Raw genomic sequence first — 4,875 nt, forward strand, 5'->3', positions numbered from 1 at the left:
GACCTCAAAATAATTTGTGGTTGCATTCAGTGAGCTGATATGAAAATCCTGTTCAAATTTCAAGTCAATCGGATGAAAATTGAGGATTTTATTTTTAAAAAATAAAAAATTTTTTTGACCTTTTGACATCAAAAATATATTGGATTCTGTTGGCCCATCAACTCCACCATTTAGTGAAGTTTCATGGAGATCGATTTAAAATTGTGACCTGATGATGATTAAAGGTGAGCAGACAGACAAACAAATGGAAGCCATCAACATACTTGTCTAAATTTTTTTTTTTTTTAGCTAAGTAATAAAGACAGATGGGGGTGAAAGCGGAACCTCCTTCCACCTTTGATGATTGAGGTAATAATTAGAAGTATGCGGCTTCCTTTCTCTTTTGCAGCCCTTCTCCAACTTCTTTTCTTTTCACAAGACTATATAAATTATGCTGAAATAGGGCTGAATCGTATACTTCTTTAATTGGTAGTAGCCTCGAGGTACGCACACTCGCTTCTGAGCTTCTAGCCTGAGTTTGAATCCTGACCCAGTTTCACACTGTCATCCCAGTGTTTCACAGGTAGGGTGATTCATCAATCTGTGTGCCATCCCTCAGATGGACGTTGAACTGGCGTCCCATTTGCCGGCATGAGTTGGTGGACGTTTAACATCCCCCGAAGTCCTTCGCGAAAAGTTGCGAGTTATCGTCGGCACCCTAGCCGAATTCCAAATTACTCATATAACTAACTTAGTGCAATGTCAGGGCAGGCCAGCTGGTTCGTGAAAGACTTGGGCCTAATACCTTCCCTGGGCAACCCCACGAGGTGGCAATATGGCCGCTAAAGAAAGAAATAAAGAATATACTTCTTTATTTTGACATACTTTTATACTATCTCTCCCAAATGAGTTGGACATCAGCATGCTTTGATAAAATATACTTCAGAATGGCTGGCAGGATAACCTTAAGGTATGTGCACTCAACTCTGATCTGTCCAGCCTCGGTTTGATTGTCGACCCAGCTATAAACTGTCATCCTGGTGTTTCGCAGGCAAGCTGAGACATCAAAATGCATGATGTCCATCGTACGGACGTTAATCTGGGCATCCCATCTGCTCGCAATTAGTTGGTGGATATTAAAGATATCAGTGTCTTTTTGCAAATAGTAGGTGAGTTCTCTCCAACACTGAACAAATCCCAAATTCCTGCTCAAATCTCCAGGGGCACAGCATCAGTGACACAACCACATCGAATAATGATGCAACGAGCGAGCTGAATTCAAAATTGAATCCCAGTCAAATATGCATAATGCGAACAACAATTCAGGGTGTATATACTGTATACTGTCCTCCATTATACTCCATTATTTTTGTGCCAGCATTTAATAAATGACATCCTTGCTTGGGATCCTCAGATGTCTGCTTTTGAGGGACATTGTATTTGTTTATTCAATTTTGATTGCCTCTCACCTGAGCTCAGCATTGCAGCGACGTAGCTAAAGTCGACATTGGTGACACATGACAATCAATAGTGTTCATTGAATCCTAGTTTTGTTTGGGTTCGAATGACAACTGGATGCATAAGAGACTTTTCAAATGAAACAATGGACATCCTATCTATATGTGTGTCTGCTGATAATCATATGAAACGAATGATAACCAAATTTAACCATCATGGTGTATAGATATACTTCATCATGCATGCCGATGAATCATTGTTTCACAGGATGACTTCAAAGATACCTGACTGTCGCTGTGTCTTTTTCTGTTACAGGAATGGGATGTCATAATCCAACAATACAATGCCACCCCAGCACTTTCCAAACATCACAACATGCTCTCGTGCCAGTCAAATGTCAAGAGGGTTGCCTTAGCCCATAAATTTGCACAATCCTTTGCCAAATAAGCATGCTTGGGACATGTTTGGCACTTGTCTGTCATGCCTTTCCCAATCTGCTCCGACGGGTACAGTGGTGGCTTCATTTGGATGACACGAGGCAAGCATCCAAGAGAGGTTTGAATCTGACCAAAAGGCAACAGTATATACTGCAGACTATTATCTCCATGAAACGGATTCTAGGTTCTTGGGAATCACCATCTCGAAAATTGTCAGTAAAAACCCAGCTGGCACACTAATGACCTTCAGGGAGAGGAAACGTTCTTCCCCATTTGGTGTGGTCCACTAGAGTTAACCAGCCATTAAAGCAACTAAAGGAAGGAGGTGTCATCGAAAATCCCCCTCATTCTCCCAAACAATTTTAAAATCGATTGAAGCCCAATCGGACATCTATTGTTCTTGGTACAGGAGAGGGTCACAAGGTGATAAAGGACAAGAAGCGAGATGGAAAGGAAGTTGAATCCTGCTGGACATATTTATACCAAATGGAATATTCATCGACGACTGCAGATACGGGGTTTGCCAAAGAGCGAGTTTTTGAAGGTCTGGATTGAAGAGCAAGCAAGGCTCATGGGATACTTGAGGAGGCCGTCTCACAAGTGGAAAGAGAGGAGGACACAATTGGTGAAGATCAGCAGACAGCTTATAACCTTACAGTGTGTGTTTGTGTGATGTCATTTCTGGGTTTGTCAAACTGGTTCAATTGAACGAAGTACAGCAGAACCGTCGTACATGGCGTATTCCGTATCCCTGTTGGTTGCTGGTCCTTTGGCACAGGGAGAGTGACCTGATGTGCAACATCTCTGAAAAGGTCAAGTCAATGAGATTAAATTGAGGATTTTAGAAATTCGTCCTCTGTTGACCTTTTGGTCTATGTTGACCTCAAAATAATTTGTGGTTGCATTCAGTGAGCTGATATGCATTCAGGTTGCATCCTGCCGTGCGCCATCAAGGGCCACCACTATACACAACTAACATGAACCCCACGACTGGTGATGGGAGGAATTATAGAACTTGACAAGGGTTCTGGTGATAAGTCTTTACCGAATAACACCGAGGGATCTTTAACATCCACTAGCAATTATTACTCGAGTTGCTACAACACCTTTGACTGAAACACCCTGCCTGTGAAGCAGCTCAGCAGTCCGATATGCCATTTATGACCTTTGCCACTGAAGGTGGATGGAGGTCATGTTTTCACCCCTGTTGTCTGTCTGTCTGTGAGTGGGATATCTCAGTAGATTATGGACGGATTCGGATGAAAAATGGTGGACAGGTTGGGTGTGTGACAAGGAAGAATTGGTTTGATTTTGGTTAAAGTAAGGATTCAGATCCGGCCTATCAATGGGATACAAAAGGTAAACTGTTCAGCCTGGCGGAGGTATGCGCTCTACCGAGTGCCGTTCTAGTTTTGATCTCTGTTGTGAGAGCTCTAGGTCCTGCCTGATCAAAGTCTATTCATGAAGATTCGTATCGCATGAAGCGGAATCATTTTGTTTGGAAGAGCATGGGTCCACAGTGCAGAAACATGATCCATTGCACTGTGGATGAGAGTTTTGATCGATGAAGGAGCTATTGAGAGGTGTTAAGAGAATTCTTGGCATGATGAGAATTCCCAAGTAGCATCTGCATTGGTTTTTTTCTCTGTATACTTGGCTTGACACAAACTGTAGCCGATCCAGACTTCTGCAAGTGGTTAAATGTAAAAACGATGAGTTTGGGATTTTTCTGGAAGGCTTGCCAGTGGAATATACTTCAGGACATGAGATATACCTCGGCAGAAGTTGATGCTCCAAGTATAGCCACAGATTTAATTTTTATTTCCTCCGCCTCCGAAGGTGGAAGGAGGTTATCTTTTCACTCCTATCTGTGTTTGGTTGTGTACAGGATATCTCGTAAAGTTTGGACGGATCTGGATGAAATTTGGTTTGCAGGTTGGGTGTGTGACAAGGATGAACTGATTAGATTTTGGTGAAGATCCGGATCCAGTTCTGGATACTACAATTATTTAGTTTTTTAAAGTGATTCTTCACCATTGAGAGATTGGAGGAGGAGATTGGGACCATACTCTGTGCAGAGCGTTGGTGCTGCTTAAGCAGTCTCCTTGGCTATTGGGCACAATCCTGGACGAGTCGCCACTCCAACACAGGATACCAGCAAGCTGGCACTCATTTTGCCGACTTCGGAAGGATGACAGGCCGAGTTAACCCCACCTGGTATTAGTTCAACAGCTGAGTAGAATTTGAACTCAGGACCCTAGGATCCAAAGTCCACCGGCCACCACCCTAACCATGAAGCCAACACCAGACATATTGAGAGATAGGGCTAAACTGATATATATCATGATTTTTCAAAAATGTATTGTGCCCGATATGTTCCACTCGATCAGGCATTATGTGGCAGAGGTATGCACTCTACTGAGTGCCCTTCTCGTTTTCTCTAAGTTTGGCAGGTGCAGAAGGAGTGGTAGATTGTCTGTCCGTGGGATGTATAACTGATCGGGAGTGGATCGCCAGCAAAATGGTGCAAGCAGTTTTCCAAGAATGTGGAGAGGTAGTCGAGCTAAATCAGGAATGGTATACGTTTGACGACTCTACCCAAGAGGACATAGACAGAAATGCTGTCAACGACATCCCGCTGTTGTTGCAATCCATGAAAGGAAATCTGCTAGTTAAGAGAGCTGTGTGCCATGGATACTGGTCATGGAAATGCAGTTGAGAGGGGAGCTGGCAGACATTGTAAAATTTATTCCACAATCTTTGACATCTGTTGGAAAAAAATAAATAAGGCAGCATTCTATAGGATCTCGGCTTGAGGGAGTAACACTTGATTGTAAACTGACGTCTTTGCACAATGTCTGCAACATTGCGAAGATGCAGCGGTTAAGCCGGCTATGCTGTATGACTGACTCTGGTGAGACACCCTGCCAGCTGTAACAGTTGGCAAGATTCGGTCCGGCGTCGTCGTCATCCTGGGAAGTAAGTAAATGCAAGTAAAGGA

Source organism: Eptatretus burgeri, chromosome 1 (assembly GCF_056783735.1).
Source record: "Eptatretus burgeri isolate ZD-2024b chromosome 1, Ebu_testis_v1, whole genome shotgun sequence".
Lineage (NCBI taxonomy): Eukaryota > Metazoa > Chordata > Myxini > Myxiniformes > Myxinidae > Eptatretus > Eptatretus burgeri.